General features: G+C 44.6%; 1 protein-coding gene across 1 annotated transcript in view; it reads left to right on the top strand.

Annotated features, from left to right (window-relative positions):
• The window catches only part of LOC132148845 (extracellular serine/threonine protein kinase FAM20C-like), a 76,689-nt gene that overhangs the window by 13,800 nt on the left and 48,123 nt on the right, over positions 1–14,766 (top strand). The gene's annotated exons all lie outside the window — the stretch shown is intronic.

The raw sequence follows: 14,766 nt of genomic DNA, 5'->3' as shown, positions 1-14,766 counted from the left end.
TTTAAATATCTACTTGTGTTAAAAATAAAGACTGCAAGTAGAGTTTTTAAAAACATGCTTTTAAGATTTTGAAGTGGAAATTTAATACAAATGAGCACTATTCTTTTTCGCAAGGGAAGGAATGAGACAAGTGTTGTTTGGTGTGGATTTACAAACTTGAAAGTCGAGATTCTTTCTAGTGATCTGTCAAGTTACAACAATGAGAGACTGTGATTCAGATGTTGAGATTGTTTGCATGTGTGTACACAACATGATTTACGCAAGATGTGTTCCTGAATCAACATCTAACAATGACATTTGCTTGGTGCGAAATGCCATACTATCATACTACTCATACTATTTCTCCAGTATCCAGTATGTATGCTGTGCATAGTGTGCACATTTTCTGTAAGCATCAAATACCCAGATGACCTACTATATTTACCAGAATCTGCTAAATATAACTTAAGTACACTGAAATCAGTACAGAATCTGTGTTCGGAATGGCATACAACCATACAACTCCGACTATATTGCAGTATGCTGCAATTAATGTTTTGTCATGTGACAACACTTTAGCATACTTTTCTGAAACAGGCAGTATACACTGTGTACCGGGAAGTAGGCACTAAGCAAGTATGCCATTTCGAACACAGCCATTTCAACATGATTGGTTGATGGGAATGTTCCACCAGGTAATAATTCAATGACTTTAAAGTTGATGATACATGGGGCAACTTTCTTGAGCAATGTTGCTTTGAGAATGGGCAACAGATTTCTATCTGGATATTTTAGATCAGTCCCATGATCTGCCGTTTGTCTTACCTGGTTGATGACTAGATATAAATATAAATATATATATATATATATTGTGGCGGGTGGAAGGAATAGGCAGGAGCAAACTCAAGTGTAAAGCCCTGAAGGGTGGATTTGGTTTTGGATGACGGTCCTTTGGCTTGCAAAAAGGTGCTTTCACTCGGGTCCAGGTACAGGTGAGTCGGTGGAGTGCTCGTGGCAAGTCTTCCGGTCACAGGCTGCTTTCTGGTGGCAGAGAGAGAGAAGATTCATTGTGTTTAGCTTGTGGAGAGGCTTCTCACCCTTTTCCTGTGCGTGTGCTGTTTATATGAGGCCCGGCTGATGAGAGGCAGGTGCGGGTGGTAAGCCCGTGATGAGCCTCTAGCCGGTGCTCCTCGTGAGTTACCAGGGCGACACTGATGTGGACTCGGGACGCTCGTCACACTCCCCCCCGCTAAGCGTTGTCCTGGTCTGGTGGAAAAATACGATGTTAACAGGGGTGAATAAGTGGGTGGGTGGGGAGTGACCCCTGACAGACCTGCATAAGTGGACCAGATCAGGGAAAGGCCATCGGCATTGGAGTTGGCTGCTCCGGCCCGATGGAGCACTTCGAAGTGGAAGTCCTGGAGCGCGAGGAACCATCGTGTTACCCTGGCGTTGGTGTCCTTGGCGCGAGCCATCCACTGGAGGGGCGCGTGGTCTGTGAGGAGAGTAAACTTCCGCCCAAGGAGGTAATACCGCAGCTCCAGGACTGCCCACTTGATGGCCAGAGCTTCCTTTTCGACGGCGGCGTAGTTCCTTTTGGCCGGGGTCAGCTTCCTGCTGATGTATAGGATGGGATGTTCCTCCCCTTCTTGAACCTGTGACAGGACGGCCCCCAGTACTGTGTCAGAGGCATCCGTTTGCAGCAGGAAGGGGCAGCTGAAGTCCGGGGCACGCAGGACTGGCTCCGAGGTGAGGGCCAGCTTCCCCTTCTTAAACGCCTCCTCCGCTTCCGGTGTCCAGTATACTTTTTCTGGCTGCCCCTTCCTGGTCAGGTCTGTCAGGGGGGCGGCTAATGAGGAGAAGTTAGGGATAAAACAGCGGTAGTATCCTGCCAACCCCAAAAACGCTGGTACCTGGGTCTTTGTGCTGGGTCTGGCGGCAGACCATATCGCCTCGACCTTGTTCTCCTGTGGTCGGATGAGTCCCCGTCCGACTTGAAACCCCAGGTACTTTGCCTCCGTCAAGCCCAGGTGGCACTTCCGGGGGTTGGCAGTGAGCCCAGCCCTACGTAGCTCCATCAGCACCCTCCGCATACGGTCCAGGTGGTCTTCCCAGCGCTCGGTGTGGATAACCACGTCATCCAGGTATGCCGCGGCGTTGGCCTGGTGAGGCCGCAGTAAGATGTCCATAATCCATTGGAACGTGGCCGGGGACCCGTGTAGGCCGAACGGGAGGGTCCGTTATTGCCAGTGCCCACCAGGGGTACTGAAGGCGGTCTTGGACTTGGCGGCTTCAGATAGGGGGACCTGCCAGTATCCCTTGGTGAGGTCCCGGGTGGAGATATACCGGGCCCTTCCCAGGCGATCGAGAAGCTCATCCACTCGAGGCATGGGGTAGCCGTCGAATGTCGAGACCTCGTTCAGGCGGCGGAAGTCATTGCAGAAGCGGAGGGTGCCGTCGGGCTTGGGGACCATGACGATAGGGCTGGACCAAGGGCTGTTCGATAGCTCAATTACCCCTAACTCCAGCTTTTGATGAATTTCCTCTTCGATAGCCTGCCGACGAGCCTCTGGGACACAGTAGGGCCGTTGCCAGACGATGACTCCGGCTGGGGTGTGGATCTCGTGTTGGACCATGTGGGTCCGCCCGGGGGCCGACGAGAACACATCTGGGAACTGACTGACCAGGTGTTGCAGCTCTGTCTTCTGGGTCGCCGACAGCTCCGGTTGATATCCACTATGACCGGGTCCCCTGGTGGCGAGGGCCGCTAGCTGGTCTCTGGTCGCGACCCACCTTTTGAATAGGTTGATGTGGTAGATTTGGTCTGGTTTCCGCCGCCCCGGCTGGCGGACTCGGTAGGTGACGGGCCCGATTTTTTCAGCAACGGTGTACGGGCCCTGCCAGCTGGCCAAAACTTGCAGGCGGCGTTGGGGATGAGGACCACTACCCGGTCCCCGGGCTGGAACTCGCGGGGCTGGACGGCCCGGTCATAGTGCCGCTGCTGTGCTTGCTGTGCCCTGACGAGGTGTTCCCGGACTAATGGCATGACCCGGTCGATTCTTTACCTCATCACCTTCACATGTTCAATGATGGAGTGGTGGGGGGCCGGCTGTTGGTCCCATGCTTCCCTGGCGACATCTAGCAGTCCCCGAGGCTGGCGCCCGAACAGCAGCTCGAAGGGGGTGAAACCCGTGGACGCCTGAGGGACCTCTCGAATGCCGAACAACACGTAGGGAAGCATGAGGTCCCAGTCGCGCCTGTCTTTGGCCACGACCCACCGTAGCATTTGCTTAAGGGTTTGATTTAACCGTTCCACAAGGCCGTCAGTCTGGGGGTGGTAAACAGAGGTTTTTAGTTGCTTTACCTGGAGGAGTTTGCACAGGTCAGCCATTAGCTGGGACATGAAGGGGGTCCCCTGGTCGGTCAATATCTCCGCAGGGATGCCCACCCGGCTGAAGAGCAGGGAGAGCTCGCTGGCGATGGTCTTGGCGGTAGCCTTTACGGAGGGGTACGGCTTCGGGGTACCAGGTGGCGTAGTCCACAATCACCAAGATGTGCTCGTGGCCACGGGCAGACTTAGGCAACGGCCCTACGAGGTCCATCCCGATGCACTCGAAGGGCACCCCAATGATGGGTGGTGGAATCAGTGGGCTGGGGGGAGGTTTCCGTGGGGACGTCTTCTGGCAGATTGGGCAAGCCTGGCAGAAACGTTTGACTTCTGCTTCCCCCTTCGCTGTGCGACACAGTAGAGTAGGCCATTTTGGACGATGAAGTGCGGGAGAGGATGGGGCCCTGGTTTTAATTCCTTCCCGTCTACCATGCGCACTTGGGACCAGCAATGCTTGAGACGATCATCCTCGCGTTGTTCTTGGGCAAATGAACCTCCCCCATTCACCTGTTGGAACAGATCATGGTAGAGGTTAGCTTCAAGGACCTGGGACTCACCATCTCGGCGGTCGAACCCCGGCCAGTCTCGGCCAAGAAGGAGGGGGATGGGCAGATCCTTCAGCACGCCCACTTCAAGGGGCCAGGCGCCCGGGAAGGTGGAGATCGTCACACTCCGGGTCAGGACATGGCGGGTATCTCTGTGCATGCAGGTGATGGGGCAGCTAGCCTTGGTTTCTCCGCGTGGCGTGAGGATGCGAGATTGCACCACGCTGCCGGAGTCAAGGAGGGCTTGAACTGGACGGCCGTTAATTTTCACCTCCGCTTCCGGCGCCCCCTTGGGCAGGTCGCGGTGTATGATACAGCCTGCCAACCACGTCCGCGCGGGAGATGCAGGGTCCGTGGTGGGCATCGGTTCGTCCTTCGGGGAGGGAGCCGTCGACCTAGCTACTGCTCGCAAGGTGCCCTCTGGCATGCGCCGCTCCTGGACCACCCTCCGGGGAAACGGCCTCGACTGCTCCCCGGTGTCCCGCTGTTGGGCAGCATCCGCCAGTTCCACCACCTCAACGAGCTCGGTGATTGAAGTAGGGTTCCGCATCCCAAGCGCTTGCCGGTGAGTCCGGGGAAGGGTCCGGAGGAATTGGTCCACAACGACACGTTCTACAACTTGGGCAGCAATAGGCTCCCCGGCGAGCAACCAATGCCGTGCGAGGTGGGATTGTTCGGCCGCCTGGGCTCGGGCTGGGAGGCTGAGTTTATAGTCCCACTCATGGAAGTGCTGGGCAGCGCAGACCGAGGAGAGCCCCAGCCGGGACAGGATTTCCTTCTTGAGCTCGCCGTAATCGTTTGCCACTTCCGTCGGCAGGGCGAAGAAGGCCCGTTGAGCTTCGCCGGTGAGGAGAGGGGCGACCAACCGCGCCCCGTCATCGGTCTCCCAGCCCTCCTTTCTCCACATTTGGAGAAAGGCCTCTATATCGTCATCAGCGGTCATCTTGGGGAGTAGCTGGGACACTTTCGCTCGTGGGTCGGGAAGTGGAACGCGTCGAGCTCGCCGAGTTCCTGCTCGGTCTGGTCAATTGGAGCGGCTAGGTGTTCCGTTATCTGTTGCTGGCGGATGCTGACCTCCGTTAGGCGCTGGAGTATTTCTTCCATCCTGGAGGTTCGGGGAGCAGAGGCCGCCTGGCAGAGAAAAACACAAAGAAAAACAAAAAGGAGTGTGAGTCGCTGGGGAACCGCAGATTTGTATTCCTTCCCGCATTCTCCACCAGTGTGGCGGGGTGGAAGGAATAGGCAGGAGCAAACTCAAGTGTAAAGCCCCGAAGGGTGGATTTTATTGAAAAGTGAAGGGTTGCGGGGTGATGACGGTGCTTCGGAGTGCAAAAAGGTGCTCTCACTCGGGTCCAGGTGCAGGTGAGTTGGTGGAGTGCTAATGGCAGGTCTTCCGGTCACAGGCTGCTTTCTGGTGGCAGAGAGAGAGAAGATTCAGTGTGTTTAACTTGTGGAGAGGCTTCTCACCCTTTTCCTGTGCACGTGCTGTTTATATGAGGCCCGGCTGATGAGAGGCAGGTGCGGGTGATCAGCCCGTGATGAGCCTCGAGCCGGTGCTCCTCGTGAGTTACCAGGGCGACGTTGATGTGGACTCGGGACGCTCGTCACAATATATATATATATATATATATATATATTACATATTACAACCATATTACATCAAGTGGTGTTTATCAATTTATTCTTTTTTCTGCAGTGTTCAGGCTTGTAATATTTACTTTGCGTCATTTTGATTCTGAGGGAACATGTAAACAGATAAATGTATGCATTGAATGCAAATGTAAGGTGCTTTGAGTAGCAGCATTTTTGAAGTGTATAAAATGCATATCTACAGCAACTTTTTTTAATTCTTCTGTTTATTATCAGATCCATCCATAATTCAGTCTCTGACTCCAGGATCTTATCATAGCCCCTAAAAGGGCAATGAGTGGTAAATAGGAATATTGTTTCAAGAACATAGAGGATGTTGCTTGATAAACATGTCCCGTTTAGCATGTGTATGTTAGACACTGTTATGAAACCTCAAAACAGCTCTTGTTTATTTACATTCTAGAAGTTTGGTCTATGAGTAGCTCTTTAAAGTGAATGCCAGACTAGATGAGCCTTAACATGAACAAAAACTCTCACACCGCAAAATAGCTTGTGGATCTTTAAGCTAAGAGCCAAGTTTGAGTTTTCCACTACTTTGATGTTAATTACCCCCCCCCCCCCATGTTGGTTCTGAAATTGCTGCAGTGCTTTGATATGAACTCTCACAGCAGTAACAGAGAAAGTATTTTCGGCTACAGCTTTTGTGCTTTCAACACTATAATGCAGAATATATTCATGTCAAATTGAATATTACATCCAGCTCAACCAGGAAGATACCATCACCCCCATACACACTCTCTCTCTTTCTCTCTCTCTCTCTCTCTCTCTCTCTCTGATTGTCACTGTAAATGTGTGTTATCGCTATGGTATCAGCTTCTAGTTGTGGGCTATGGGTATACCATGGTATGTACTGTATGAGGTTAGATTGGATATATATTACAAATTTAATGTGCATCAGTTTGATTTATGACATGGGAAATTATTTGCTAAAGCAAAAATCATGTAAAAACCTGCACCAGGGGGTTTCAGCCTAAGCAGGGTTTATCTGTGTTGTTTTGGAATGCAGACAGAAAATCCAACTGGAAGATTCAGGTTTATTCCCAGCTTCAGATGCATTTTGTCATGAAAAATGGAGGGAAAAAGGGAGTGAATCTGCTGATTGAATGTGTGGGCAGGAATAATAAAAAAAAAAAAATTATAAAAAATGTATAAGTGTATTTAAAATAAATAAATAAAAACAGCACATTTGCTACACTACATTGGATCTTGTGTTTAAATGGTTTGATATAGTGAAAGAGGCTTAGAATATTTTAGGTTCAAATCCTGTTACGGCAGTTCACATATCAAACTCTGTGAAATATGACAACTGGGGTAATGTTTAGAGCCTGCCGTCTGAGCCCTCAGCCGTGGCAGAAAGTTGAGCTGAAGTGATGCATTTATGCATTGTGTGTAAAGAAGGGTTGGATTTTGAGTGGCAGACATGGGACCTGCTGAAAGACACAATGTTTGGGGATTAGAGAATGTCAAATCTGACTGCAACAGATTGTTGATGATGCAGTCAGATCTAGACAACATAAAAATGCTGGTAAACCATAGTGAGAAAAGGAAAAAATGTTTGATCTAAAGACCAAGTTCTAAAAATTTGCCTGTTTTTTCTCCATTGATGGCCTTTCAAAAATAAATATGTGTTCTGGCTATTTATTTATTTATTTATTTGCAAACAACTAAAACATTTTATAGTAGTATGGTTCACGCTGGTTATGCTTGTTTTTAAGGGTTCTTAAATTTGTGAAATGGACTGGGCCATTAGGAGTGCTAATTGCTAATGGCTAATTATAAACCTCCCTGCTTTTCCCATGAAACGTTTTTTGCTGTTAGGGTTTTCCACACCACTTTTATATCTTTAAAAGGAAGACAAATGTTTGTGTTAGATTCTTCCTACCTCCATTTTTACAGTTTATTTTAGATAACTAAAGTCCATGGTTAAACCCATGTCATGTCTGTATGTTTTCCAAGTCCTTCAAGCAGAAATATTTTATGTTGGAACTCCTGAGGAGAGTGGAAGAAACCTCCATTAATGCATGCATTTCTGAAGCGATGCAGGCTGCTCGTAGCCAGCAAGCAGTGAATCAACATGTCAAAGCGCATTGTCGGCCATATTCCTGACTGCTGTCTCACAACAGCTGCATGGCTTTCTGCACTGATCCAGGTTCTGGGCACAGAGGGAAGTCTGTTTCTTCTGCTCAGCTGAATGGGGACTTGGAGTGTGTGAGTGTGTGTGGTGAATTAAAAGTGTTGAGATCTTAAGGCTAAAAGTTCCATTGGGTGTGAAAAATTTCCATTGCAAAAAAATAAAATATAAAAAATACCATGTTAACTTTAGTTACTAAATAAACAATAGTTTTGTTTCAATAGATTTGGTTTTATCTGGTTGCATTCTACTTGTACCACTCAAGTACGATTTGAACCAGAGTCAACCGTCATGGTTGGCTAAAGGACACAACCTTTAGCATCAGTTGCCAGCACACCTTTGAGACCAGAGGAAAGAGATTTTACTTGTACACCTCTTACTAGTTGGCCTTTACTGCGGCCTCCGTCATTTACTGCACTAAAGATCACTCCCATCTGGGTCATGGCACCAATTAAATTGGTCCTATTTGCGCAGTAAGGATTGGGATTCAAACCAATGTCAACCAGCATGGGTGTCAGTCGCTAGCGCACCTTTCAAGACCAGGGGAGTGAGCAGAGGTGGGTAGAGTACCCAAAAACTGTACTCAAGTAAAAGTAAAAGTACTTCTAGAAATATTTACTCAAGTAAAAGTAAAAGTACTAGTCTTGAATAGTTACTTGAGTAAGAGTAAAAGAGTATCGGATAAAAAATCTACTCAAGTAGTTAGTTACTAGTTACTTTGGGTCATATATACTGAGCCTATTTTTATTTAGATATATAGATAAAATGTATGTAATGTATGTGTGCGTGTATAAATGTATATATTTCATCAGCCTTTACTCCAATTTATGTAATTTATTATAAAACCCTGTCTGTTTACTTAAGTAACAGATATAGGTGTCATGCAATCAGGGCCGTTTCTAGCGTTTTTGGCACCCTAGGCGAGATTTCTACCAACCCCCCCCCCCCCCCCCCATTTAATAATTATTGCATAAATATTGCAAAATTTGTCCAAATACAAGTATGTACAATTCATCAGAATTAAATATTATTAATATTAAACAATACAAGAAAAACAGGCAAATTAAATGCAAAAAAACTAAATGACTAAAACATGACAATGTTACGTTATCAGCTACATATTAGCTATACAATAATACACAGTAACCACATCCATGTTCAAAGGAAGTAACTGGTAACCAAGGACTTTTGACCATGGCAATTGACCATGGCATATTTGAGCATGTTTACTATTTTCGATAGCTTTAAAAGTGGACACGTCTAGACTTAATAGCTGCAAAAGTGTCAATAATGTAATCATAGGACATCTGCCTGGAAACATCCCTGTTTATGGAGAATGATTGACAGCCGCGGAGGAGGGAAAACGAGGTTTCTGTATACTTTAATTTAATGATGTAAATAGTCTTCTGTCCATCACATTAAGCTATGGAATGGCTTCAGATGACTTTGTGAAATTATAATCAGACCGATCTCAAGACCCAAGTCACCCAAACTGACGTGAAAAAAGCGGCGCTGTTTGCAACCCTGAGATTCATTCACCGATCAAATAAGGCTTTTGACGGGACAAAAATAAGCTTTTTTGCGGCCGCCAAATAAATTTAAATGCAGGAAAAATCCTGCTATAATATTCCGCTGCTGAAATGAGCATGACGTAAATCCGTCCCGTGGTGCTAATAATGCAGTCACAAGGTGTTTCTCAATGTCTAGGAGAAACAGTGTCATGTTTTGCTCGTAGTGGTGATGGAGCTTGTAGAACAATTTGTAACATACCTGTATATTTTGCTTTCTTTTTCTCGTCTTCTTTTTTCTTCTTGCGATACTGAGCCCCTGATGGCTTTGACCTTTTCATGATGATGAAACTCAAACATTTACTTCAAGTAACTTTAACCACGGATGACGAAGTTGAAAGGTGACTTTAACATGTCTCTAACGGCAGCGGCCACTATCACCACCAATGAGACTTACTCAGATAATCAAGTAATCATAATGCTTCGAAATAGCAAAATTATGAAAATATAATATGACCTTAAAATAATAATATTAATAATATATATAATATATTATATATAGAAAGAATGACTTAGAATGATTAGATGACTAATCTGAACACCTCTGATTGGCCATTGCTTTAATAAGCTCAAAATAATCATGTGTGATTTGTTATAATGCGCAGCGCTGTAAAAACACATCTCTGGCTCAGCGCCAGCAAGCAATCACAGATCTAAATTAAGCAGCTGATGATATGTATTAAAATTAATAAAATCTTAATCGGCTATATTTAGTCTTTTGGAAGCTGCATTCAACTTGACTCCCCTCTGTTATAAGCCACGTACAACAAACTAATGTCACAGTGGTATCGTGTACTGTAATCGAATGTAGCCCAAGTTATTACCTGTTAAACAGTAGACAACACACGCGGTGTTCATCTAATAAGGATCTCCATCGCTAGCAAATAATAGCCTTTGCAGATTTGCTTTCAACTCAGTGCAGTTCCAGCCACGTTTTCAACGCTCTTTCTGCTCTTAAACGTTACAACTCTGAGTGAACCACTTCAGACGCTCAGCGCGTGCGGCAGGGAACTGAACGACTCATTCAAACTGATTCATGAACCAATTCACTCGTTTGCCAATTGGTTTGATCAAGCCTTTGAACAGAATTGACTCAAAAGAATGAATCATTCGCGAATGGGCATCGCTTATTGCCCAGAGAAAAGTAGACGGCGCGTTTGGAATAAACTGAAGCATTTATAACATTTATTGCATTAAGATAAAGTAACGAGAGGACCGTCGCCCTCAGTAACGAAGTAAAAGTACAGATTTTTCCCCAAAAATTTACTCAAGTAAGAGTATAAAGTACCCATCTTTAAATATACTCCGAAAAGTATTAGTTACCCCAAAAAATTACTCAAGTAAATGTAACGAAGTAAATGTAACTCGTTACTACCCACCTCTGGGAGTGAGTTTTACATGCACAGCCTTTTCTGGCTAGCCTTCATCACATTAACCCGTCCTACTCACCCTGCAACAGGTGGAATTTTAACCAGCATCAATCGGTGAGGCAGGTGTGCTAACAAGGATGATGGCACAGAAAAAAAAATATTCAGCCGGTAGAATCAGTCACTAATGCACCTCTTAAGGGCAGGGTAGTGAGGTCTGTTACATAGTCACTGGAGTATTTTGATTTAAAGCAAATTGTTGTATACTGTTGCAGATTTGGCTACATAATTCACAATACTTAAAGAGTTTATCATTGCCTCTTTAAAGTTGCATTTTTCATCTTCTTCTTCTTATTATTATTATTATTATTATTATTATTATATTTTTACATTTAACAAGAAAAATACTTCTGGAAGTCCATTGTAAACATGGGCCGGTCCTGCTGCACTCCATAGTTTGGTGACTCAGCTTAGCAATGACGAAGGAGAAATCTGATGTTAGCTCTGAATTCTGTGAGCACTGGCCCTTGTTCTTTCAGTTCCACATCATCTTCCTTGAGAACAACTACAGTACATTTATCTACCTGATAGTATTTTGTTATGCGAGGGAGCCAACCAACAGGAGTTGTGCTATCAAACAACACAGAGTCAGATTTCTCAGATGACTGTCCCGTTAGAGAGTTTTTGCCTTGCTGCCAAGGAATTAGTAATTCACTGAGGCTTTTCTGGGCACATCAGGGATCAATTTATTAGTTCCGACTTTTGTAATGCAACACAAACTTGTTCAAAATCTTTCAGGGAATCAGATGAGATTGATGAAGGTTCATCTTCTCGCTTCGAGCTAACAACACGCCGGAATGGGAGGTGGGTTATTTTATGAATTCTCTGTCCTGGCTGTTGTGAGATGGTGTTATTTCATAGTTTTACTTGGAAACTGTCAAGGGAAGACTGTCTGCTGCCTGTTTGTGAAACTACCCTCAGATGTTGTGACTGATTTGGAACCATCTGATCCGTATGTTTGAAACTTGTTGGTCAAATGTTGTGTTTTATTTTGTTCAGATTCATCTGCACCTTTCCCTTCAGTCATGCTTCATGCTGCATATAATGCTGGGAACCACATCTGCTGTAGAGTCCAGCAGTTCCTGTTTCACAATCTCAGCATTGTTTTTTAGTTTCAGTTTGGGCTGCTCAGAGAACGTGACCCTCTGCCTACCCCCTCAGCTCTCGTTCCCCACTTTGTGATTCCATCTGTAAGATGGCAGGCAGTCAAAGCACGCTCAGATAACAGCCCTCTATCTTTCTCTCTCTCTCTCATGAGCATACGCTCACTGACTTTGTATGAATGCTGTCTTGGTTCCTCTTTCCCTCTAACCCCCTGTCTGTCTCACAGTTACCCTGTTTTCCTGTCTCTCTCCATATCCACTTGTCTCTCTCTACTTTTCCTTTAACCCATCTTCTGTCTCATCTCTCCACCTGCCTTAATTTCTCCCTTTCTATCTGTTTCACTCCATCTTTATTCATATGTCCCCACACCTTAATATATCTCTCTCATTTTATACTTGTCTCCCTCTCTACCTGCCGGACTCACCATCCCCTCCCACTCTTCTGCTTCTCTTGCCGCCTCTTTTTTCTACCTATTTTTGCCTGTCTGTCTCTTGTATCCTTCTTCTCCACAACTCTACCTATCTCTTTCTCTTCCTGCATCTCTAGTTTTTTTTCCCACCATCTCAATCTGCTTATTTCTTTGTCCCTCTCACAACTGGTCTCTCTCTAGCTGTCTTTCGTCCTCTTTACCTCTCTTTCTCTCCATCTCTATTTACCCTGCTTCCTCTCTTTCTATTTATTTTTGTCTGTTTTCTCCCACTATCTGTCCTTTTCTCTGCTTCCAGTCTATCTCTGTTCTTGCCTCTCAAATGTCTCTCCCTTCTCTCTCTACCTGTCTCTCTCCTACTTGTCTTTCTTTCTCTCTTACCTTCCTACTCTACCCATATCTCTCTTTTTTACTGTGTCTTCTACTCCTTATAGTCTGCCTGTCTCTCTATACCTCTTTGCCTGCATGTCTTTTTACTTGTCTTTCATCCTATCTACCTGTCTCTTACCTTCCCTCTCTGGCTCTCTTTATTTTATACCTGTCTCTTTCACTTCTTCCAATCTATGTCTCTCTTTCTCCTTCTCTTACTGTATACCTGTCTCGTACCTTCCCACTCTACTCTCACTATCCATTCTTTTTTCTCTTTTCTCTTCCTCTAACTGTGTCTTTCTTTACTTTGTCTACTCATCTCTCTCTTCCTCACTCTCTACCTGTCTCTCTGCCGTTCTTATTGTCATTACCTGTCAGTGTCTCTTTTCTTTCATTCCCTCCATCCCTTTCTCTGTACCTGTCTCTCTCTTTACCTATCTGCTTGTCATCTTCCTCTGTTTTCAGTCTCCAGTCTATCTACCTTCTTGTCTCTCTTCCTCCCATTTTACCTGTCTCTTTCTCCTTCTCTCTTTAACTCTCTCTTCAGCTCTTTTTCTGTCTCATATCTTCACATCTGTCTCCACTCTCTGCCCTCAGATCTCCTGAATTGTATGTGACAAAGGGAAATGTGTGTCAGAGTTAATTACTGAACTTGAACAATAAAAACCTCAGCAATCTCACCTCTGCATACAATGAGGTAAGAGTAACTACTGAAGCACTGAAACACCAGTGTGGACTTATGAGACTTTCTAATCTCATCCCAGTCATCAAATTGCATTTGAAAAATGTTTCCAAAACATAAAAAAGAGATTTTTGAAAAGTTTTGAGCATATTTGTCATATCATTATAGCATCCACTCTGATCCATTTGTGATCTGCCCATCATAAATTATGTCTGAGAAAGCAGATGGTCCATTGTGTAGTATAGCTGCTTTAAGATTGATCTGTCCATCCTCCCTCATCACAGCAGACGGCAGTCAAATTCACTGTTCTAATAATGTTGTGCATCCAAAACATTCCTCAATTGAAATTTCTTTCCATCTTGCTTTTTTCAGTGCCAGGACATGTTCTGTCTAATGTTTTCATCTTGTGTTTTTTTTTCATATTAACAAGCGGTATCACCTTGTCCACATCATTCAAAACTATTTCCAGAATGCCTACCTTTTTTATATGATTTCCAAATATATGCCATTCCCTTCTGTTGTTTAATTTATGAAAGGCAGTTCATACAAAACAGGTGCTTCTCAATAAATTAGAGAGATGAGGAAAAGTTCATTTATTTTAGTAATTCAACTCAAATTGTGAAACTCATGTGTTAAATAAATTCAGTGCACACAGACTGAAGTAGTTTAAGTCCTGTTTTTTTAATTGTGATGATTTTAGCTCACATTTCTTGATCTTGACAAATTAGAATAGTTCATAAAAACAATAAAAAAAAAACATTTAGTGAATTGTTGGCCTTCTGGAAAGTATGTTCATTTACTGTATATATACTCAATACTTGGTAGGGGCTCCTTTTGCTTTAATTATTGCCTCAATTCGCGTGGCATAGAGGTGATCAGTTTGTGGCACTGCTGAGGTGGTCTGGAAGCCCAGGTTTCTTTTTACAGTGGCCTTCAGCTCATCTGCATTGTTTTGTCTCTTGTTTCTCATCTTCCTCTTGACAATAGCCCATAGATTCTCTAAAATTAAGTTCTCTAAAATTCCTGAATCCAGTTTGCTTGACAATCATCATAAGGCTGCGGTTCTCTCGGTTGGTTGTGCATCTTTTTCTTCCGCACTTTTTTGTTGCACTAAATGTTCTGTTAACATGCTTGGATACAGCACTCTGTGAACAGCCAGCTTATTGGGAATTTTAGTGGCTTGCACTCCTTGTGAAGGGTGTCAATGATTGTCAGAGACCATTTTGAAGGCTCAGGAAACCTTTGCAGGTGTTTTGAGTTGATTAGCTGATTGGCATGTCATCATATTCTTATTTGTTGAGATCTTGAATTGGTGGGTTTTTGTTAAATGTGAGACAAAATCATCACAATTAAAAGAACCAAAGACTTAAACTACTTCAGTCTGTGTGCATTGAATTTATTTAATACATGAGTTTCACAATTTGAGTTGAATTACTGAAATAAATGAACTTTTCCTCATCATTCTAATTTATTGAGAAGCACCTGTATATCTTGTA

Source organism: Carassius carassius, chromosome 9, assembly GCF_963082965.1.
Source record: "Carassius carassius chromosome 9, fCarCar2.1, whole genome shotgun sequence".
Lineage (NCBI taxonomy): Eukaryota > Metazoa > Chordata > Actinopteri > Cypriniformes > Cyprinidae > Carassius > Carassius carassius.
Note: the sequence above shows the minus strand (reverse complement) of the source record. Positions and strands in the feature narration are given on the sequence as shown.